The sequence below is a fragment of the Chrysemys picta genome, chromosome 2 (assembly GCF_011386835.1).
Source record: "Chrysemys picta bellii isolate R12L10 chromosome 2, ASM1138683v2, whole genome shotgun sequence".
Taxonomy (NCBI): Eukaryota; Metazoa; Chordata; order Testudines; family Emydidae; genus Chrysemys; species Chrysemys picta.
Window position 1 is genome coordinate 137,824,876 of NC_088792.1, and position 25,259 is coordinate 137,850,134.

At 39.8% G+C, this 25,259-nt stretch overlaps 1 protein-coding gene across 2 annotated transcripts in view; it reads right to left on the minus strand.

The window, feature by feature from the left end:
• ANKH (ANKH inorganic pyrophosphate transport regulator) overlaps positions 1-25,259 on the minus strand; it is a 152,896-nt gene that overhangs the window by 102,324 nt on the left and 25,313 nt on the right. Inside the window, exon 1 of one of the 2 annotated variants that reach the window (XM_065584242.1) lies at positions 19,800-20,030. The exons of the other annotated variant lie outside the window; for it this stretch is intronic. The gene's annotated coding sequence lies outside the window, so the exon portion shown is untranslated. Of the gene's footprint in view, positions 1-19,799; positions 20,031-25,259 lie in introns of those variants that run through there. 2 annotated transcript variants of the gene reach the window in all.

A 25,259-nucleotide genomic window follows, 5' to 3' on the forward strand; every position in this document is an offset into this window, starting at 1 on the left:
AGTGAGAACATGACACAAAGTTGAAGCCTTACTGGCTAGTCCTTACATGTATGGCTCCCCTCTGTTCAAAGAATGGAGAGAACAATGTCTGGCAAACTGGGGTCCTGGCCCATGACTAGGGCCCTAGGTGCTATGATAATACAAATAATTAACAGCAACAATAATTTTATATGTTACGCTTGTGTCTTCTCTTTGTTGGACTCCTATTGCAGTTCCTGGGTGGGAAAGGGTGGCCACAAAGCTTAAAAGAAGGGCAGTTCTAAAAGATCAGTCACTGAAACATGCTACTGATGTGAGAGGTCAAAGGGGAAACTGCACAAGTACAGAGTGATCTGCTGCTAAGCTTCGCTTTCTAATGCAGCTTGTGGGAAAATACAATGGGAAGGAGACGATGGATTTTGGGTGGAAATAGACCCATCTTCCATTCTTCATTGCTAGCATTCACATGGTTGTACTGTGTGTTATCCTCCCCGTTGTAGTTTTCGCCACTTTCCTCTCAGGGCAGAATAAAACATGAATTTGGCATTATGCCTGAAAATAACTCTAGCCAAGGGCCGTGACACAGCAAAAAAACAAACAAACAAAAAAAAACCCTACACACGCAAAGGAAGAAAACTGCTTAATACAATTTATCATGGAAAAACTGCTCCTCCCACATAAACGGCTCAGACTGTACAAAAGTTTAGATCTAAAGATGGCTCAGTCAGGAAATAACTAGTTCTGGTATTTTGTGAAGGACAAAACTGACTAAAACTGAACATCTGAGGTCAGTTTGGCAGATCATTAATTTTTCTTAAATCCAGCATTTCTGTATGGCTAAATTTTAGCTACCCCAGCATGTATGCAGTGGGGAGCGGGGGAGGAGGGGCACAGGGAACCCATTCTTGTTTCCCACATTGGTTGCCCTTGCTGTCTCAGTGCACAGGGCTTAACACAGGCTACACTAAGGGCATCCACTAACTCACCACTGGGTCAGATAAGGGTGTGGCCACAGTCCTGACCTCACTGCACACGTCGGATGCTGGCAGGCTCTGGTGTGAGGGGATGCAAGCTACGGCTTTTCCTAAGTAGCAGCAAGAGTCACTGCAGGCTGTGCTGCCAGCAGCATTCCTAGAGACATTATACCTGCTCCTGCACTAGGCATAGGGTGCCGAGCCATACAACACACTTCTGGCCTGCTAACCCCATTAAGTGCAACTCTGACACTTGGACCCTTAATTGTGCCTGAGCTCTTAGCATGTCTAGTCAGTACACTATGAATTCATTCTAATAATACTTGCACTTACATCCAAGCATTTTAAAGCACTTTGCATGCATTACAACAGTGGCCCAAAGAAGCATGATAATTGTGAATAGCAGAACCTAACTAATGAGAACTGAGGCCATGTACTCCTACATTATTGATCCAAATACAGAATGCTGTTGAATAAAGCAAGACGCACATTAAATGTATTAAAGGATGCACCTTATGCAAGAAACAGGGAGATCTGTACTCCCATGAATGGCGAAGGTCTTGTTTTCTAGAAAATAGCACGTTTAATTCAAATCAGATAATTAAACCAGTGCAAACCCTGGTGTGGACACTGTTATTTTGGATTAAGAGGGAGTTATTCTGGTTTATTTTAAACTGATTCTTAATCCACTTAAGCGAAATGGAAATAAACCCTGGCTACAAACCATACTAAATGTCCACACAGGCTTTTGTGGTAGTGTAACTAAAGTGATTTAAAATTGCAGCTTGAGTTAAACTCATGGAATTTTCTTATGTCGACAAGGCCTGAGGGTAGAGAAGTCAATGAAACTTGTGCTTTAGAAAAATTCCACTGAAGGACATTGGCTGTACACAAAACATAATGTAGCACCTATTGTGTATTCTCCCCTGTCACAAACAGGACAACTTCTTTTTCTTCAAATATATGCTTTTCTTCCCTTGTACTTTCACTTCCCTTGTAAAACACCCTCAATTCTATTAAAAGCTGCAGCAAAGAGTGGACTTAACAGCTAGTGAAACTACAGACATCCATAAATTCAGGCTAACTGATGTACAGCTATTGTACACAAAGGCACATCATATGCACAGACACACCAGCATGCACACACACTTTCAGTAGGGATGGAGAGGAGCACACTATGTTAAATGAAAAGCTCAACAGGTAACTCAAATGTCTGCAGTTGTTTTGCTGAAGGATGAGTTGTCTAATGGGAGAAAACATGGGCTAGCAGTTGATGTACATGAGCTGAAGTAAAGAGATTTGGATCTTTTTCCTAACTCAGCCACAGACTTGTGCAATTCCTTAACATTTTGTTCACTTTGCGGATTGAGAGTTTGAAGATGAATAAACCATACAATGGAAAATTAATACTGAAAAAATACTATTATATAAATAGATAGAAGAGCCTCAAATGAAACACTGTTCAAATTTGGTCACCCAACTTAAAAGGAATAGGCTCCAAGAATGATTCGAGGCTTGACGTTTCCTCAGTATGAGGAGAAATTAAAGAGTAGTGGGATTTCTTAGTTTAGAAAGGACACAGAGTAACTAAGGGATGGTGGGAACGCTGGGTGCTCCTATCTGTCCTATTTCATAACATAGGAACAAGGGGAAAGTAAATGAAATTGAAATGCAACAAATTTTCTCAGCCAGATACATAACATGTGGTACTCATTGCCACAAAATATTACTGAGGCCAAGTGCTTAGTGGGTTTCAGAAAAGGATTAGACATTTACGCAAACAACATCACCCCCAGTTATGAGATAGGATAAAAGCGATAAGGGATATAAACCTTCAAGCTCAGTGTAGAGGCTAACCTCTAAGATAAGGGCTAGGAAGAGCCTTCCCCCATGCGCAAGCTATTCCATAACTGTCACTCTAGGGATGCTAGCATACACCATTGAAGTAGCAGATACTGGCTACTGTCAAAAAGGGCTAAGACTAGACAGACCACCGATGTTATCGGTATGGCAGTTTCAATGTTATCATATTCTGTTTCAGTTTACAAGTGGGTTGAGTTCTGAAGATGTTTGCAAAGTACTGTGAGAGAGCATCGTAAGTGAGAACTATTATCCTAAGTTTCTGAAAAGTAGCCTAACCATCTTCATTACAACTAAAATATTTAAAAAAAAACAAGTAAACCTACTGTTCAAATGTTGGTTCATTTAAAAATCATAGCTTTACAATAATTTGCAAATCTAGATATTTTGTAAAGCTAACCTTATAAAATAAGGGCTTGTCTACATGATGGATTAAAGTGGCTCTACAGGAGTGTGTTTCTAAAGCGCACTAATGTGCTGCACAGTAATTGGTCTGTGTGAACCCTGCTGGTGTGTACTAAAGGTTCCCTAGTGAGTTTTAATGCAATGCTATTTATCTGTAGATCTCCAAATATTTTCTGACATGAATATCAGTTATTATTCCTATTATACAGATAGGGAAACTGAAGGACCTTGATAAAATAAATAAAATAAACTGTACTACAAAGACAAATATAAAGATGTTATATATTCAAGTTTGCAAACGAGTCAGTGTTTCCCCCAATTAAACTAAGGATGAGATTTTCAAAAATGCCTTAGAAAATTAGCCTTACAACTATCATTGATTTTCAGTGGCAGCTGACAACCTAAATCCTTTTGACACTTCCAAACATCCTCCCCTACATGGTATTGGGTGAGGTGCACTACGTAGGCAATTCCATTCTGCTAAAACAAGTTGCCTCAAGTTGTTTATTTAAGGCAGACAGCAATACTGGTTTACGGGGGTGGGGTGGGGGGTGTTTCTGATCTCTCCTAACCAGTTGCTTCAACTGCATTATGTAATTTAACCAAAAGGGAACAGCACAAAACCTGTCAGATCTGGAATCCATAATGATGTGACATGTATGACCGATCCCTAACTCCTCACTGTTTGCTGCATGAGATAGGTTAAATCCACTTAATACATGCATTGTGATATGCTGCTCTCTGTTAATGTTTAAAGGTGCACTCTTCTAATAAGACTAACTTTTACAGCTCCTGGCAGACCGCCTTTGGCTGGATACTGCCCAAGTTTCATTTTGTCCCTCCTGTTCTAACTCCATTGCCAGGATCTCCAATGTAGCTGGATCATTTCAATTTCATTTTACATTTAAAGAGAAATAGGGAAGCTGCTGTGTGCCATTGCTGAAGCTGGCACATCTTGGGGGCTGAGGCAGGCTTGGGCCATGTGGATTGCAGATCCCTTGCCTTTAAGACAATCATGGGAGTCTCCCCTGCCCTGTATGAGGAAAAGACATGCCCAAGAACCACCTTCAGATCCTCTTGGAAGCTTCTTTTTGGTGTCTCCCAGTAGGGGGCTGAGTGTTCCCTGGGAGGAAAGGTGGGAGGATGACGCTCAAGCTGAGCAGTGACTGTGGAGAGGTTAGATTATTGGTGGTTATGGGAGATGGGAAACTGACAGTATATTCTGTACTTCTGGCAAGCTGGTCTTGTGGTAAGGTCTTTGGAACAGGGATTCTGTTCTATTCTGCACGCGTTTCAGGTAAGCCTCTTGACCAAAACATGCAGATTGGGGTCGACTAAAACATTCTGTGAACTTGTGTTGAATTTGTTCAATTATTTTGGTCAAAAAAGAAAATCTGAAGAAGTCAAAAGCTTTTGACATTTACTAAAGAAAACTTTTTGATTTTTAAATTTTCTAATTTCAAATTTTAGTTCAATTTAAAAAACAACAACAACCCTAAAACAAAATGAAAAAAAAAAATTTTTTTTTTTTTTTTTGGGGGGGGGGGGGGGGAAGGGTTCAGCCAATGAACCAAAAACATTGGTTCATCACACAGCTCTGTTCTGCATTCAGCAATGTTGCTTGCACTTGAAAAACAGATCTTGTTAAAGCCTAATTCAGGCACAAAAATTATAACAAATATTCCCAGCTTCTATATCCTGAAAGATGAAGTAGAGCCACAGAAACCTGTTTTCCTTGAGAGCTTCTTTGTAGTGATCAACAGGAGCTTGGAGAGAGATGCTAACTTGGAGAACCCTCTCTGCCCCGTGGAAACAAAGGCCAAATAAAACAAACCAAATGTACACCAAAAAGGAAAGGAAGTGGCTTGTGAAGAAATGTCACTAAGGTTGTGGGTATCATATTTAATTCTAATCCAAGACATTTCACTTATTGGGAAATAAAAGCAAAGTTAGAAAAACATTTTGGACCAGTGATATAAAGAAGTTAGGTCAAATCCAGCTTTTCTGTGTGGGTGCAACTCCACTGAGGTCAATAGCTACACAAAGGCTGAATTTGGCCTCTGCTGGCTATATAACTACATCAATGACAGAAAAGTGCTAATCCAATTAAATGGTCAAATTAAAAATGCCACAGCTAGTACTCAGTTAGCCCTTTTTATCGTAAGTCTATATTGCTAACCCTTTTCTAATCTGGCTATTTTATAGATACTGTATATCTCATCTTTACATGGCTAAGCTGTTCCCAGTACTAACTTGCATACTACTTTTTTTATTTGTGAAATATTTTGGTTCTAAATCAAAACGTAAGAATGATTTTGTAACTGTACTGCCATGGGAGAGGGGAATTAAATGTTAACAAACATGCAGTTTTTACCAAGTTTTGACCTGACTGCAGTTGAAGCATAGGTTAAACTCAGTGGCCTGGAATGGAAATAGAGTGGTCCAGGGACTTGGCAATAAAGGTGTCATAACAGTTTGGATCTACTTGTAAATGCTGCACTGAACAAATTAATAAAGATTACTAACAGGATGTAACTTTTTTCCCCCCATGAAGTGAAGAATCTCAAGAGTCAGTAGTATATCATCTATGTAGGATTCAATTTATCCATTGCCCTGCAAAGTTATTTGCAACACCGTAAAGAAGGTGTAAAATGCTACCACAGAACTGATAACAGCTTGCACCCACTTTGCATTGGTATAAATAACTACAAAGTTTAGGGCAATAGGTAAGCTTACCATAGCTGTGCATGGTGCCGTACAGGTAAATGAAAAAGCCCTCTTATTGGATGATTCAATTCCAAGTTCAACAAAAACACCACAAACGTAAGAGAAAGTAGAAAAAAGAGGAAGAGAAGGAGAATGGTAGGGGAAGACAGTGGGACAGGAGTACACTTCATGTGGTAGTGTGGTTTCCCCACAGCTATGGAATCGTGTATATTGGTTGTTTAACATATTTCTTGTTGAGTATGTTAGAGCAATTTTAAACTTTTGCAAAATAGTTCTAGTAGATACAGAATTTAAATATTTTTATAAAAAAAATAAATAAAGGACCAGATTCTGCCACTCTTACCTCACTCTGAGTTGAATCTTTGGGTCTGATCCTGAAACTATGCATGGGTGAATATCTGTGCCTGCATGAAGTCTCACTACAGTCACTGGAGCGCCACAGGGGTCTGCCATATGGCTTCAAGTGCAGGGTTGGGGTTTGTCCCTGTGAGTATTCCCACAGAAATCAAAGGGCTGTTTGCAGAGTAAGGTATTACTCTGCATGAGTAAAGGTGGTAAATCTGGCCCTAAATGTTTAATCTAGGTTATGTCTAATTTAAACTACTTGTAATATTTATGGTTATTAGATTATTTAGGAAAGTTACTAATGGGCTTGAGTCTCATTGCACCACTTTGAAACCAGTGTCACAATGTTGATGTAAGTGGAATTACCCAGTGAAGATGAGAGAAGAATCAGGCCCCAAGATCTTTAATTACAACTAAAAAAAGCAAAAATGCTTACAACATTGCATACAATATCTATTTCCATATTCCGAGGCTCTGCACCTTACAAACCTTCTTCCCCCACTTAGAATACGGCAGTGCTATTGGAAAAAACTATTTAATAAGGTACTTCTGAACTCGGTGGAAGGAGAGGTTAATTATAGAAGGACTGTACTTTGAAATGAAAGTCTATATCTTTAGTTCAGTTCACAATCAAGCTGGCAATCTTACAGGCAATGGATTGATCTCTCTCTCTTGCTTACTCTCTGTATTATGTAACTCAGCATGTTTGTCTAATCCACTGTTTACTCAAATCACTAAAGACATATGGAAAATCTGACAGGACTTGGAACTCACTTTTTTACAATGCCCACCTCCAACGTGCCAAACCCACTAACACTTCACTTCCTTTTCATGTTTTCTTTTCAATTGTCTGCGAGGGAAATTTTGTGCCCAGGAAAGAGACTAACAGCAACTGGCTAGAGCCAGGCATGGAGCGAGCAAGCACCACACTTCCAGTCCTCACCTAGCACTTCAGAGCTGGATGCCCTGTAGGAACAGCCTCTTTCCAAAAGCAACAGAGGGTCCTGTGGCACCCTCTGTTGCTTTTTACAGATTCAGACTAACATGGCTATCCCTCGGATACTTGAGCCTCTTTCCAGTTAGTGTGAATGAGAAAAATCAGCAGCCAGCACCAGAGGGAAGACAAAGGGATTACAAGTTGGGGAAAACTATCAAATGCATGAAGACTCTCTGAGGAGAGGGACAGAACCACAAGGCATTTAATAGGGGAAGGTGAGAAGAGAGGCTAGGTCACTTGGGACCAACCAAGAGAGGGGCAGAGCCAATAGAGCCTGGACTAAGTCAGTGGTGTGTGGTAAGGATGGACTTTCCAAGTGGGTAACAAAAGGGGAGGAACCATTCAGTGTTTACACAGAGGGGCCGAGGTTAGCAATTCTTGGTGTTCCATCTGAATATTGTAACATCTTTTGTACTGCTATTTCGGGTGCTGGGCCTCCCTTCAAGACAGATGACCATTATCATCCAATTTAGTGGTGCCTTTGAGATTGGGTCTAGGAAAGATCACAAATGAAATGAGAATACATCCACGTTATTACCTAATCTTGGGGCTTAAATCATAAGTTTATCCTGCAAAGCACCAAGATAATACGTAAAATTGTATAACCCTGCTCTGGTATTGAGGTGATCCAAAGAAACAAAAACAAACCAGGTTTTTCTCACTATCAGCCAAGTGTTACATGAGGGGAGAGGAAGCAAGACAAGACAGAATTACTGTGCCGCTTACTCCTGAAACAAACTCTCCCTTCCTCCCACTCATGAAATGTGAAGTGATGATTATGTGATGGTAATAGTAACCCACACAAAATACACCACTAATCATTGGTTTGTGAATTCCTGAGGACTACTGTTTCAACTCAAATGCAATCTGATCAACTCAAATGCAATCTGATACCTCCAGTGTATAAAGGGCTAAAGAAAAGCAGACCATATCCAAGACAGGTGCTCAAATCTTGATCTTCTGCATGGTACAGCATTTAACATTGCACACAATAAAAAAAGGTTAGGTGGTGTAGATACTTCTTGGGTTGGTGTTCAGAAGAAAAAACATTACATTGTTCTCCACAAATTATTCTGTATGTTTTTCTTTAGTTTGAATGAGCTAGTTTATAATAGCAATAAGGTGCTCTCTGGCCTCGTGTCCCTTTGAGCTATTCCAAGTTTGAGGGAGGCACTGTCTGACTCGCTCTTTGTACAGAACAAATGGGATCTCCAATCCTGACTGAGGCTCTTCTCGAGTACTGTAATACTACAAATAATTACAATACAGTGTGTGCATTATTTATGTGTAGTATCCAGTGAAAGTTACTTAGACTGTAAGCTCTTTGGGTCAGGGGAACATCTTTTTATTCTGTGTTTGTACAGCACCTAGCACCCATGGGGTCCTGGTCCAGTATTAGGGCTCTGAAGCACTATGGTAATACTACTACTAAATAATAGTAATAACCTTTAAAGGGTGGCTTTTAAAAAAGAAAAAAAAAAAAGACATTAACCTGAATTTGGCACCCATCCTGTCCCAATGGGCAGTACCCATCTCACTAGTTCCTTAAAAACTACCATCCTGAGCTGAATGAATGAATGAACCACAAGGTGAAATTTCTTTACCAAAAAAAAGTAATTAAGCTTCTAGACACTATTATATTTACATCTCCCAATGCAACTAACAATTAATTATAAGTCTCTTATTTTCAATATGCCTTTTAGAGTTCACTTATTGTTATCTTGCAAGACTTTATTATCTGCAGTTTAAACTTGAAATGACCCAAAAGTCAAGGCAGGAAAAAAAAAAAAATCAATGCATTAAATTCATTTTATCGCTGAATCCGCTCCCTAGATAACAATCTGTAGTCTGAGTGTCTGTATTTACATTTAAGGCCAGGTGAAGGGTGAGAGGAGTTGTGGGGGGAAGAGTTTATTTCCCAGTGAAATAGCAAAACACAACAACATGAAGAATGGCAAGTGATTTGCATCATAAAATACAAAGCTGCAAATTAGACAGAGGAGATAAAATGGACGTAAAGTAGAAAAAAAGGTAAAAATGAAGAAAACTCTAAAAATGCCAAATTCATCTTAATTGCTATAAAAATTCTGCAGTGAATTGAATGTGTTCATTTTTGTTTGCAGTACTCAATTTTTTTCAGATATAGAGATCTATATCTTGTCTTTGTCTGCCATAGGGCCCAATCCTGCAGCTTTTTAGGCAGATATTCTTGTTGATCCCAATGGACCTATTTCCATAAGGAAGGAGCTCCAGGGCTATGCCCTTGTTCTCTGAGTAACTCCTCAGGGTGTTACCTGTCCCCAATTAAATTTGGCAGGGCTTTTAGGCATGGTGCAAGTGAATTTTTCAGATGTTGTCGGGATTGATGTGACTTATGTTACAAAACAAATGTCACACATTTGAGGACAACAATGAAAGGCTATTGGAATATCAAGTCACTACTTTAAAAGAAAAAACAACAATCAACAGATTCCTTCCCAATGTGCTGTCTCTTCTCTGTTTTTTATATACTGTAAATGCCTCAGGGCAGAAACTTTATTAATTTTGTATCTTTAATGACACCGAACACATGGCTATTAGTTATTGAAGTGTTGACAATTAATATGAAACTGCAGCAGCAAATCTGCTCAGTAGGGTCAGTGGTACTTTAATAGAGGAAGCAAGGAATAGGTGATGGACAGTGCAATAAGCATCATGCCATGTCAACATGTGATATATAGAGAAGCAATAGCATCTGTTTTCACTTGCAGCAAGAGTCAGAAGCCATGTGATCAAGAGCATCTGCACAGAAATTGGAGACAGATGGCTGCTAGTGGGTAAAACAAGAACTTTAAGAGTCTGACCTAAAAAAGGTGCATCTTTAGGTTTTCATAGATACATAGGCTCCAACGTCATAAGGGATCATTGTGGTCATCTAATCTGAACTCCTGTATAACACTGGCTAGAGAACATCCCCAAAATAATTCCTAGAGTGCATCTTTTAGAAAAAGATACAATCTTGATTTTAAAAATTATCAGTGATTGAGAATCCACCACGAACCTTGGTAAATTGTTCCAAAGGTTGATTACTCTCACCGTTGAAAATGTATGCCTTATTTCCAGTCTGCATTTATCTAGCTTCAGCTTTCAGCTGTTGGATCGTATTATACCTTTCTCTCCTAGATTAAAGAGCCCATTTTTAAACATTTTCCCCCCATGTAGATACTTACAAACTGTAATCAAGTCACCCCTTAACTTTATCTTTGTTAAGCTAAATAGATTGAGCTCTTTGAGTCTATCACTATCAGGCATGTTTTCTCATCCCTCAATCATTCTCATGGCTCTTCTCTGAACCCTCTCAAATTTATCAACATCCTTCTTGAACAGTGGTCACCAGAACAGGGCACAATATTCCAGCAGCAATCACACCAGCCCAAATACAGAGGTAAAATAATTTTTCTACTCCTACTCAAGATTTCCATTTATGCATGCAAGAATCACATTAGCCATTTTGGCCACAGCTTTGCACTTGGAACTGATTATCCACCATGACCCCCCAATGTTTTTACAGAGTCACTGCTTCCCAGGTTAGAGTCCCCAATTTTGTATGTATGACCTACATTCTTTGTTGCGAGATGTATACATTTAGCCAAATTAAAACATATTGTTTGCTTGCACCCAGCTTACCAAGTGAGCCAGATTGGTCTGTATCAGTTATGTGTCCTCTTCATTATTTACCACTCCTCCAATTGTTGGGTCATCTGCAAGTTTTCAGTGATAACTTTATTTTCTTCCAGATTAATAAAAATATTAAATAGCCTAGGGCCAAGAACCTATCCTTGCAGGACCCCACTAGAAACACATCCGATCGATGATGATTACCCATTTACAATTATATTTTGAGACCGATCAGATAACCAGTGTGCTAGAGGCCCATTGGTGACAACTGGCAAAGGGTTCATTGTTCTTTACAAGCATCTCCTGTCTCACTATACCCGATACAACTGCTTTCATCACATTCATCCATAAAGGGTAGCATGTGAGGTCCCTACTACGAACTTGTAACTCATCAATGCTCATAATCATTGTGAGATGTGTTTAGAGGTAGTATTTAAGAAATAATGAAACTATACTGAAAATTATGCCCTTATGGTCTTGGAGTGAAAGTGAGTCACCAAGGAAAATATGTCTCAGCGATGGCGGGAAACATGAAGAACAGTCCCACTTTGTCTGATTATGTAATGCACTGCTCAGTCATGCACTATTACAACCCAGAAAAGTCACTGGAAAACCATCAAAAGGTAAACTATACACAACTAAATCACTTGGAAATGGAAAGGAATTAAACAACAGAGAGGGGATAGCCTAATCCTTGAATAAAGATAAAAGATGATTCAATACATCACAGGATAGAGAAAGAAACTCTGTATCCGTTCACTGATGAGCTACCTTGAAACAACGAGAAAGATGAAAGACTGGGCTCTGGCTCCTTGAGGCTAGCAGATGCTGCAGCAGACTGAACTTTGGGGTAAGGTTCTAATTATATAGGAAAGATAACTTTTAATAAGTGTACACCCTAGTTCATGTCTTATGAATTTGTTTTGTATGTAATCACTTATTTCCATCACTCACGCTTGTTTCTATTTGAATCTCTATTCTTTCTTAAAATAAATTTCTTTTTGTTTTACAGTAATTGAACTCAAGTGCCGTGTGTGACACAGCAGCGGTGAGCTCAGGTAAAACTGGTAATCTCAGATATACCATTCCTTTGGGAATGGAGGACCTGGGTTTCTGTGGGTAACCGGTGATTAGGGGCTAGATACCACAGGGGGACACTTTGAAGGGACTTGGGGGCTGAGTGCATCTACTGTCAACTAGCAGGACAGGTATAAGTCCAAGGGAGAATGCGTGAGTGGCTGACAGCTCCCTAACACAGCCAGCCTAACACCAAGTTGGCACAGGTAAGAGTCACTCATGCTGGAGGAAGTTGGCAACAAGATGACTCACAGGCCTGGGTACCCCAAGAATCACCACAACCAGCTTTTAAACCATTTAATGTGTGCCCTGTCAATTTGATAACTTTTTAGATTTTTAATCAAGAAGTCATGAGGTACCAAATCAAATGCCTCACTGAAGTCTAAGTATATTACATCAACACTATTACCTTTATTAGCCAAACTTGTAATCTCATCAAAAAAAGATATCAAGTTAGTTTGACGGATCTGTTTACCATAAACCCATGTTGACAGGCATTAAATATATTACCCTCCTTTATTCTTTATTAACTGAATCCCATATCAGCCACTCCACTATCTTGCCCAGGATCTATGTCAGACTGACAGGCCTATAACTACCCAGGTCATCCAGTTTACCATTTTTAAATACTGGCACAGGATTAGCTTTCTTGCAGTTTTCTGGAACTTCCCCAGCACTCTAAGACTTATTGAAAATCAACATTGATGGTTCAGAGAGCTCTTTTAAAACTCTTGGATTATCCAGACTTGCTGATTTTAAAATGTCTAACTGTAGTAGCTGATGTTTAGCATGCTCTGAAAGGAGACTTTGTTTTTGACTAATGCTGCAATTGTAAAATAAAGAATTTCTGCTTCAATATCAAATATACCTCTCCCCCCTCTTATAAACACAAACTGCTGTTTCCTTTACTCCTGGGTTTCTAAACAGACCCCCCCAAAATGCAAGTTAGAGATACTAAAAGTGCAGTTTCAAAGTCATGTTCTAGAATACTATGCACAGTCTAATAAGGATTATATAGACTATAGCATCATGCTTAAAGCTGGGCAAACTATGTATAAAATTTATCTGGCAAATCTAGTTTTCTGTTTATGAATTATTCATAAATAGCCTTAAGTTTGCTGAATAATTTTGAAATACAAATCAATATGAATGTTTTATGCAAACATTTATCCCATGGATGACAAACTATTCACTCTGACCACTATTCTAAATACTCATGACAAATAACTTGTGAATTAGGTGACCCAGTCACACAGCCCATGATACAGTTTCTGTTCCCTTGGAGGACATCAAGACAATACCAAGGCTGCATTAGTTTCAAAATGATCTTACCAACATTTCCCAAGTGAATTTCACACGTGCACATTTGATCAAGACTGGTCTTGAACATTCTCATGAACAAAATTATGATTAAAAAGAACAAAGCAAATGTGTAGTTTTTTTTGTCACAGAGCACTGCCCAGTGTTAACTCCGACCTTACAAGACTACATTACTCAGTAATCAGATATCAATTAAAATCTTAGGGTAGATCCTTGCTACTTACGCTGATGCTTACTTTATTATGGAAAGTAAAATACTTTTTACTGTTCATACCTAGGGACTGCATGTGAAAAAAGGAAACAAGGTAGCAATGTAATCTCAGGGCTTGACTGTGTCCTTCCGCGTGCAATTTTGGTACCCACACCTTCCACATCTCTTCAGGGAGCATCTAGAATGCTGGCTCTTGTTGGTCCCTGACTGCAAAGGGGATCACGTACAGTAATAGGAAAAACAGAGCCGCTCAGCACTTCAAACTGGGTTTGGCCAAATAGGGAGATTGTAGAGCCACGGCCCCACCTCATGCACACTTGCTAGCTGGAGGCTGGTGCTGGGGGAATGCATGCTGCATTACAGATAAGTCTGCTGCCCATTTCTAATCTCATTCTCACTGGCACTCTTATCTCTGCAGGAAACAGAACGCACGTCTTCACTGCTGTTTGTACTGTACAGCTCTATGTCCCACTTCACCCCTTTCAAACACAGACTCCGACTCTAAGGCCAGAAGGGACTATCATGGTTACTTAGTCTGACTTCCTGCACATGGCAGGCCAAAGAACCATGCTCACCCACTGCTGTAAAAGACCCTTAGCCTCTGGCTGAGTTACTGAAGTCCTTAAATCATGATTTAAAGACCAAGTTACAGAGAATTCACCATTTACTCTAGTTTAAACCTGTAAATAACCCAGGCCCCATTCTGCAGAGGAAGGCAAAAAAAAAAAAAAAAAAAAACACACACCATCAGGGTCTACAACAATCTGACCCAGGGGAAAATTCTTTCCTGACCCCAGATATGGCAGTCACTTGGACTCGGAGCATTTTAGGCAGTCTCATCATACCATCCCCTGCATAAACTTCTCAAGCTTAGTCTTGAAGCCAGATGTCTTTTGCCCCCACTGCTCCCCTTGGAAAACTGTTCCAGAACTTCATTCCTCTGATGGTTAAAAACCTGCCGCTTCTTGCGGCTCCCACTGGCCAGGAATGGCGAACCACGGCCACGCAAATCTAAACAAACGGTCTGGCGGCCCGCCAGCAGCTTACCCTGATGGGCTGTGTGCGGCCCACAGGTTGCCCACCACTGATTTAAAGCCTAAACTTGCTGATGGCCAGTTTATATTCATTTGTTCTTGTGTTAACATTAACATTGGTGCTTAACTTCAATAACCCCTCTCTCTCCTTAGTATTTATCCCTCTGATGTATTTATAGAGAGCAATCATATCTCCCCTCAGCTAAACAAGCCAAGCTCCTTGAGTCTCCTCTTGTAAGATGATTTTCCCTTCCTCTGATCATCCTAGTAGCCCTTCTCTGCACCTGTTCCAGCTTGAATTCATCTTTCTTAAACATGGGAGCCAGAATTGCACACAGTATTCCAGATGAGGTCTCACGAGTGCCTTGTATAATTGTACTAAAACTTGCCTATCTTTAGGGGAAATACATCACCTAATACACCTTAGCATTGCATTAACCTTTTTCATGGCCATCCCGTGATCAACCAATACGTCCAAGTCTCTCTCTTCCTGTCGCTTCCAACTGATAAATCCCCATCTTACAGCAAAAATTCTTGTTGTTAGTCCCTAAGTGCATGTCCTTGCAGTTTGCACTATAAAATTTCATCCCATTTCTATTACTCCAGTTTTCAAGGTCATCCATATCTTCTTGTATGATATTTTGGTCCTGCTCCATATTGGCAATACCTCCCAACTTGTGTCATCCTCACATTTTATTAGCACACTTCCACTTCTGCTGTCAAGGTCATTAATAAAAAAAAATAAAAATGTTAAATAAAACTGGTCCCAAGACTGATTCCTGAGGAACTCCACTAAAGCCTCCCTCCAGCTTGATAGTTTACCTTTCAGGATGTTCCATTGCAGTCTCCCCTTTAGCCAGTTCCTTATTCACCTTTCAATTCTCATATTAATCCCCATCTTCTCCAATTTAACTAATAATTTCTCATGTGGAACTGTATCAAATGCCTTACCGAAATCTAGCTAGATTACATCTACTGCATTTCCTTTATCAAAATAAATAAATAAATCCGTAATCTTCTCAAAAAAAAACAGATCAGGTTAGTCTGGCATAATCTACCTTTTGAAAATCCATTTTGTATTTTATCCCAATTATCCTTTACCTCTGTCCTTGACTACCTTTTCTTTCAAAATTCGTCCCAAGACCTTGCATACAACTGAGGTCAAACTAACTGGCCTGTAGTTTCCTGGATCATGTTCCCCCTCGCCCTTCCTTAAAAATATATTAACAATTTTCTAGACCCCCTGAGTTCACAGATTCATTAAAAATCCTTGCTATTGGGCTTGCAATTCCATGTGCCAGTTCCTTTAATCTTCTTGGATGGAGATTATCCAGGCCTCCTGATCTGGTCCCATTAAGCTGTTTGAGTGCGACTTCCATCACATATGTGGTAATTTTTACTTCCATATCCTCAATTCCACTAGCCACCCTGCCACTATCCTAACATCCTCATCACCCTTCTTAAAAAACAGAGGAAAAATATTTGTTTAGGTGTTGGGCTATGCCTAGATTATCTTGAATCTCCGCCCCATCCTCAGCCCTCCATTACAAACTTCTCCCATTGTTGAATGTAGTGTAGTTGTAGCTTTGTCAGTCCCAGGATAAGTTTAACAGCTGTGTGTGGCTCAAAAGCTTGTTTTTCTCACCAACAGAAGTTGGTCCAAACCTCACTCACCTTGTCTTTCTAAATCTCTCCCATGACATTCAGTTCTTTACCTCTGAATTCCAGGAACTTCCATTACTTTACTACCACATTTTAACCAGCTATTAGTAGTGAACAACATATAGTGTTATAGTGGAATATTAAAGCAAAGCATAAAAAAACTAGTAAAAGTGTTCTTCAGCTGAGGGAAGTGTTAATTTTGTTGATCTGCTAAACTATTGAATCTGTACCCTGAATACCTGTGCTTCTTTGAGAACATATAAGGAACAGCTTCTCTGTGTCCTGAATAAATATTAGTCCTGATCAACTGCATGTAGTCTTGGATGAGTCAAGTGAATATATTGGAATTGAACTGTTTTGCTTTGAGTGGTACTGCACATTTGTGTATATACACACAGGGATGTTTCTTGTCAAACTTTTTTTCTAGTTATCCAAACCTTTTTTTCCTAAAGATAATGCAGTGCCTGATCCAATTTGCTCTCTACAGCCATTATACAACCTATCTTTATAACCATTCTTGAAATTGTTTTGGACTGCATTAAAACTTCCCACATCCCCAGCAAAGAATACAGAAATATGCTGCAATTTTTATAGTTTTGAAATAGCTTGTGGAACAGTTCTAATAGGCCTTACTCCCTTCACTTGTCTGGTCATTTTGAAATGATGTATATTTGTTGCTCTTTATTATATATGTGTAGGTATGTAGAAGATTTTAGGGTACATCATGTATACTGAAAAATGGGCAAGAAGCAAAGATAAAAAAAGTTTAGTTAATCCTTAGGCTTAAATTCTCAAACTGTTACTATAATACACAATTTTGTTGCCATAACTGTATTTAGAAGCCTAACCAGCTGACTGGACCTAGTTACACAGGTTGAAAATTACCTGAACGACAGCATCTTTGCCCCCAACCCACGGCAAGCTCCACTGGAGTGAGCCGACCTGTTCTCTCTGAATGTCTGTGTTCCTCTCTCAGGAAGGAAGTGATTCTTTTATATAGTGGAGAAAGGCTCTTGGTCCTTCCTTGAAGATTCTTCCTGTGTGGCTGTCCATTTCTAAACTTGTTTTGCAGTGTTGCTGTGGCCATGTAGGTCTCAAGATATGAGAGAGACAAGGTGAGTGAAGTAAAATATATTACCTCATCTGTTTTTAAACTTGTTCTTCCTTGCTCCTCTCATTGGAGTCCGTTTGTACATAAGAGTGTCTTCTTCCTACAATGTCACTATAGTTAACTTCTTCTGGATAAGAATTCTCAATAGGGGCTAGCACAATGGTACCTTGACCATGATTACAACATTTAGGTGTTACTATACTGAAAATAATTAATGATTTCTCCACATTCATATGAATTACATCTTAAAAATCAGGGTATTAAAACAGTATCCATTAAGGACACTGCCAGGTTCTGCTGCTCCCATTGAAGTTAATGAGGTTTTACCATTTATTTCAATAGTCCCATCTTGGAGCCTGAATGGGATTAATAGTCACATTTGGCTCTTTACACACTACTGTTGTCCTTGTTTTAGAGCACCAGGTAGCTTCTCTGCCGTCACCGAGTTCTTGGTATACGGTAAAAAGTTATAACGTAATTTAAAACAAAACAAAAACAAAAACACTACTCTCTTAGAGGTATGTAATTAACTCCATAGTCATTAGCTTCTATTCTGCTAAATCCCATTCTTTCTCCTATCAGACACCATTTACTGATACAATGGACTCTTCTAGGTGATGCCAGGCGTACAAAGTTGTGACGCTAAATAGTCAGTCCTGTTAACATTGTGAATTACATGAACAAACACATACCCTATAGCTTTAACTTCTTAAGAGGTTCTGCAGGGTTCCTTGAGGAAGTGCATTTGACATTACTAAGATGTTGTAATGCAACATACCATGTCATCACTGTGGCTGAAAAATGTTGGTCCTGCATCTTAAATTCACGTTGGCCTGACTGGCTAGTAGCCTGCTGTCTGAAGATTAGTCTAGCTAGTATAGCTCTGCATTTGTTCCTCTCTCAAACTTTTTTTTTTCCCATTTCTCTTTTATTGTCAAGGTATATGGAAATTTGCTTATTGGCATATTCCAAGCACTTCAGTTTTATGTTGATTTTTACATAACTTATTTCTTTGTTCTGAAAGCACAGAAATGTAATGACTAAATAGCTTTTGTTTCAAACTATGGGCTGAATCTTTGTGCCATAAGACTCAACGTCTCCTTTCCAATTTTGATATTTTTACCTCAGACTTTCTATGTAGAAGTAGATAAAGGAGTTGGGATGAAAATATATGCCCTCTTTCTTAAAGGCCTTCCATTTATCTTTTACAATGTTATCTGCAGCTTTCCTATTGATGCTACAGGATTTCTCCAGAGTGTCTCATTCCTTGAACTCCAGTAACAAGATAGTTATCCTTTTCTACATCGCCTGCTCTTGCTCTTTTCAGTGGTACTGTTGTTAAGTGGACTCTGTTTATGGAGAGGTGGTTTCCTGTTAGTGCACTGTATATGGTCATGATTTAGGTGCATTTTTTTCTGTTTTGGGGCTTTTGTTTTTTGTTGGTCTCAGATATTAAAGATAGCTGAAAGTTTAGAGTGGCAGGAGAGCCAAAGTGGAATGCAGCTACAATCTGTGCTAAGTATGTGACAAACTCCTGCTCCCCATTATATTTTAAATGAGACCTAGATCTCTATATTCACTTCTGAGACCGTCATTTACAAAACTACTTTCAGCTTCCTGATAAAAATAATTTCTGACTAGTGGGTAATTTCATACGAATATATACTTACATTTGGGCAAAGGTTGAAACCTTTTCAATTGTAACGGGCAATGTACACCTTTTATAGAAGGTAATCTTTAGTCTGATTAGCTAATAGGGATACTGCAAACCCATAACAGCTGCTGCCAACCAACAATAAATGTAAAATTATATAATGTGATATAGTTTTTAAAGAAATAACTCACATTTCCACATACTAGAATCATGTCACACACAAATCATTATGTACCGCAGAAAGTAGACCACTACTCCTGAAGGAAGAAAAGCATTTAGTATAACAACCATAAATCTGCAACCATTTATCCATGTTGGCTGCAGTAGTGTATTGTCCAATAATGGAAAACAACCAGCAGAACTTAAAGGGGGACTTCCACCCTGCAGAAAGGTTCTAGAACACACTGGATTGAAGATATAAACTTGAAACAAACAGATCTGACATTTTATTTTTACAAGAACAGACTCAGCTTTGATAAAACATTATAAAGGTCAACAATACTCATGCTTCATGGGGGCACGAGCTGATTGCAGCTGGAGTCTGAAATTTTTCCCATGGCATGGCTAAGGGCATTATGGGGGGTTCTGCTTTCCTCTGAAGCATCCAGCACTGGCGATAGCTGGACGCAAAAAATACTTGGCAATTAGACAGTCTTTGCAAATGCTAACTAATCACAACACATCTTTAGGGACGGGTCCATTTCTTTGTTGCTGGCACTGTACACACATTACAAAGAAACAGGTTTTTAAAAAGCAGTTGAGAATCAGAATAGCAAGAGGACATACCTCTTCCCCCGACACATGGGCAGCAGGGAAGGTGAGTGGCAGAAAAATTTTGTGCCAGCTCTGCACCACTGAAGCATCTCCATTCCACTGCAAGATCCTCCCGAGGCTTGTTAAACTGGCATTAAGGACAGATTATGCCAGGAGTTCAAAGTGGGTACACCACACCTGTTGATCTGGCCTTCTGTCTCCTTCTCCTTGAAGTGGAGTAATTACGTTGTGAGTGACAGAGCACTAATCAGACAAATATTTGAAACGACAGATAGGAATAGAGAAACTGCCTTGTCAGGTAAAATTATCTTTTGTAAAAATTCCCGACCCCATCCCGCAAACTTGTTCCAGCCATACAAAAATTCTAAGATTCTGAGCCATGCAATGCAGCCTCCAATGTTTTGTTGTTTGCTTTTCTTCTAGGGTGTCTGGTTTTGTTCATACTATAAAATCTAAAATAAAAAGTTTCTTGCTTCATTTGAGCAACCAAAGATTGACATTCTGTGTGCTTGCATTTATACATGCACTAAAAGTTACGGTAGTTACTTTAAAAAAAAATCAAACTATTGGATGTATTGAGTCTGACAAGATGAGGTGTTTTGTTTTTTTAAACAAACAGTACTGAATTATCGGTACTTGACCGTTCAGAAGTGCCAGATAGCATGACTAGGAAGTACAAGGGTGATAAGACATACAGACTGAGATTTTTCGAAGTAGCACTGGCAAACTCGGCATCTGCCTCCCACTGATTTTTAAATAGGATTTGGGTGCCTAGGTCTCTTAGGTTCCTTTGATGCTGTAATGTTTTACTCACACATATACTGTGGCAGGGATTTCCAACCCATTAAGAAGATATCAAGCTTTACTGATAGCGGGAGAACAGAAAAGTGAAAGGAGAAAATGGGAAGATATTTCATGTTCAAGACCGTTCTCAGCCAGGATCAGTGGCAACTCTAAAGCAAATGCTGACACCCGGTTTTGATATACCATTAGCACAAAGAGCAAAAATGCACAGATAAGCTACTGTGGGAATAGTGATAAAAGGGCATTGTCAAATCCTCCTTCAGTATTTTCTTTTACACAGTATTGTTAGTAACACTCCCTTAGAAACTTGAAAGCAAGTTGTCTTTCCTTATTAAATTTGTCCTTATTTTATTCAACAACTCCCATAGCTGCCATCCTCAAACCCCCTTCTGTCACATGCCCCCCACACTCTCTGTTTGAGCATAAAGTGAACAGAGCTTTATTTGTTTACCAGAGCCAGCATCAGCAGTAATGTCAGCACAGCACAAGCAATGAGCTTGCCTCTACAACTCTGGGTGACAGGACAACTCGCGTTTCTGGGAATCGGGCTTAGTTAACTGCTGCTTCTCTACAAGCACAAATGTTGGTTTTCTGTAGTTCCCACATAAGCAAGAGCTATTTAAAAATAAACATACAGGTGACAATGATATTTTAAAAGCGTTTTCAAAACTCAAAATTCCCTACCAGTGTACCGCAGCTTTTCACACTTTGTGCCTACACCATTTGACAGTGTCTCTTAAGATTAAACTGAGCCAGCAAATGCTGGAGGAGAGCTTTAGCTTTCCTTATATCTGCGCGCAAATGCTCAAGTTCCAACTGTAATACAGCTAAGGAGTTTCATTTCACTAATAACTTTCCATAGCAAGCCTTGCTTGTGCTCATGCACGCTCTCTCTCCCCTCCGCCCTTTCCCCAGCACACTCCAGGATTCCAATTTTCTCTCTATTCCCTCAAAAGTCACATATTGTAACCTCTGCCCTGGAAAGAGGGACTGGATGTGGTTCCCTTAGCTAATTCTTCAGTCAGCTTGAGCTGCCTGGGTGGAGGGGAAGGGGCAGGCATAGCATACAAGGTATTTTCTCACTCAAAAATACAACCCTATTGGCATTGCTCTGATCCAAAAACTTGGAACCTGACCTCAGACCACTGCACAACTTACCCACTTCACAAGCCTTTATCACACTTAATTCAACTGATTTAATTTTAACACTTCCTCATAGCTGAATCTTCCAAACATCTTTCCATTATACTAGTTACTTTTTTTTGGACTACCTCATTATTTGCTAATGTGGGAGAGGTTAGCGCAGGAGATAGTGTTTTGGGAGTTGTGTGGTCTGTTTCTGTCTCTCACACTGACTGGCTGTGTGACACCTGACAACTCACTCAAGTTCTAGATTTACCCACTTGTAATCGGGGTGTAATACTTGAATAGCTCACAGTGGTAGTCTGAAGCTTAATTGTAGCAAAGCGCTCTGGGTGCCTTGAGTGAACTGTGCTTTACAAGAGAAGAGTATTATAAAGACAGATGTATTTCATTTTGAAGAAGCCCTTTGTCATCTTATGGGACCTTGGTTGTATAGCACGCTGAACATTTCACCTGGACAGTCATCTTTCTCTTAGCATATTTAACACTTTGCCCAGCCACCACCAACATTTTCAGGTGGATGGCAAGAAATTTCATGATTTTCTCTGAGTTCAGTGATTCACTAGCACACACTACTCTGAAATCATAAATACCCTAGGTTTTATTTAGTCTTCTATTAATAATTCATAATTTTTATTCACAATTAGCTATTCTAATTCTCTACGGGGGGGGGGGGAGGATTTCTGGGCCTAATCACAGTTTGGATATCAGCCCCACAACTCAACGGTGTGAGGCCCAGACCAAAGTCCTAAACTAATCAAAGGCTTTAACCATTCTTTTTTATTGTTAGTACACTGTCCCCTGGATGTTATTAAGTGATAGACAAACACTGGCTAGATCAGTGTTTAATTTGGGCAGGCACTGTGTGTGGAATTCTACTAATGCAGTTCACCCTTGCCCTGAAACATGCCTGCTAGTGCAGTTACTGCCTTGAGTACATCATTTCAATTGAGCTAAATTATATGGTATTTTTGAGATTGACAAGGATGAGACCAGCAAACTCATTTGGAAATGTAAACATTTCCAAGATGTGTACCAAAGCTGCGAGAGGTAAAAATCTGACATACTAACTCACTGTGCTTACTAGACACCCCCCGCCCCCGGGATAAACTTCTGAAATGAATCCTACATTCAACATTTACTTCACTGACTCTGAAACAGTTTTCACTTTCTGCTTATGGACAATTACAGAGGACTTTGATCTGCCTCCCCCAGCTCTCTTAACTAGAAGCTGTAGAAGAATACACTGCAACAGAACAGCTTTACAATCAAAAAGATTTCATTCAGGTTAGATACTTGGCACCTTGCTTCAACATCTTTATCTCATATCTTACAGGTAGAAAAACAGCCTTGGTCAGCTATTGGGATGGGAGAGAGAAATAGTAAGATGATCAGGCATTGTGAAGAATGCAGGAGATGTTGTTCTCATCTCTGATCCAGGAACTGGCTTTCAGACTTAGTGAGAGAGTAATCACTCTGACTTTTATTTGCAGTATCTCAGAAAAACAAATCAAGACAGCAGGCACTTACCATGTGCCATCAGGCAGCAGAGCTGTGGAAGAAACCCTTGATTGCTTCCATTACCCAGAATCCAGGTGAATGAGAATTCCAGACAAGCAACTAGGGTGGAGATCTGAGGCAGCCATAGGTTACTGGCAGGGACACAGTACTTTGTGTCGATGTTTTGTCAACTCTCCGCCAATGTCTGCTAGTAAAAACATAATGCATCTGAATTGAATGGTCCATAACCATCAAATATGAAAGGAGAAGAAAGATGTTGGCACTACTAATTTCCTGGAAGTGTGAGTGCTTCCTCAGCTGGAGGAGGAAGAGGGGCTACTGTGTCCTTGATCTCAATACTTAACTCAAGCACGTGCTTAAAATCCTTTGACTGCAAACAGAATTTAAAATTAAACATTGGGGAAGCTGTATATGTGATATATTTTGATTTTAATAAGACTTGACACAGTCCCACATCAAAATTTCATAATAAAACTAGGGAAATGTGGTCTAAATGAAATTACTATAAAGGTGAGAACACAACTTTCTGGAAGACTGTATTCAGAGTAATTATCAAAGTCTCGCTGTCAAACTGGGAGGATATATCTAGTGTGGTCCTGCAGGGGGCTATATTTTCATTAATGACATGGATAAGGAGTGGAGAGTACGCTTAGAACATCTGTAGACGACACCACCGTGGGAGGGGTTGCAAGCACTTTGGAGGGTGGGATTAGAATTCAAAATGACTTTGATAAATTGAAGAATTGGTCTGAAATCAACCAGATGAAATTCAATAAAAGACAAGTTAAATATTTTGCACTTAAAAAGGAAAAAATCAAATGCACAAATACAAAATGGGGAATAAGTGACTAGATGGTTCTACTTCAGAAAAGGATCAGGGGCTACAGTGGATCACAAATTGAATGATTGTGTTGCAAAAAAGGGTGAATATCATTCTGGGGTGTATTAACAGGAGTTACGTCATGTGTCGGACACGGGAGATAATTATCCCGCTCTACTCGGCACTGGTGAGACCTCAGATGGAGTACCAATTCTGGGCACCACACTTTAGGAAAAAAGTGGACAAACTGGAGACAGTCCAGAGACCAACAAAAATGATAAAATGTTTCAGGAATGATTTTAAAAAACTGTGCATGTTTAGTTTTGAGAAAAGACAGGCAGGGGTTGGGATTGATATGCTGAGGGCTGTTAAAAAGAGTTACAGTGATCAATTGTTCTCCATGTCCACTGAAGGTAGGTCAAGAAGTAATGGGCTTAATCTGCAGCAAGAGAGAATTAGGTTAGAATATAGGACAAACTTCCTAACTATAATGGTAGTTAAGCTCTGGAATAGGCTTCCAAGGGAAGTTGTAGAATCTGTAGGAACCAGTTGGACAAACACCTGTCAGGGATGGTCTAGGTTTACTTGGTCCTGCTTTAGCACAAGGGGCTTTGACTAGATGACCTCTCAAGATCCCTACAGCCCTGCATGTCTCTGATTCTAGGTGTTTAAAGGCTTTGCCGAATCAGGGCTTTAGAGCCTCCTAAATAAGACCATTCCTTGCAAAGGCAGGGTACAGCAATATTGCAGCTGGGAGCATGCTTCCCAGCATGAGTACACAGACATGCAGGAGCTTAAGTTGAGCTAGCATTAAAAATAGCAATGTAGCTGGGGTAGCATGGGTGGCAGGGTGAGCTAGTCGCTGCGTACGCACCTGCCCGGAGCCCCTTGGTACGTACTTGGACAGCTAGCCCAAGCTGACGTGCGTGCTACCCATGGCTACATTGCTATTTGTTAGTGTGCTAACTTGACCAGAGCTAACGTATGTCTGTCTACTCCTGCTGGGGAATGTGCTCCCAGCTGCAGTGGAGATATAACCTCAGTGCACCCTTAATGTTGGAGCCATGAATTATTTATTGCTTGATTGATGCTCCTCCACAAACACCCATGAAACATGTGATGGCAGATGCCTTTGGGCGGAAAATGGGGGACAAATTAAGATTAAAGAAAATTTAGGAGAAAAG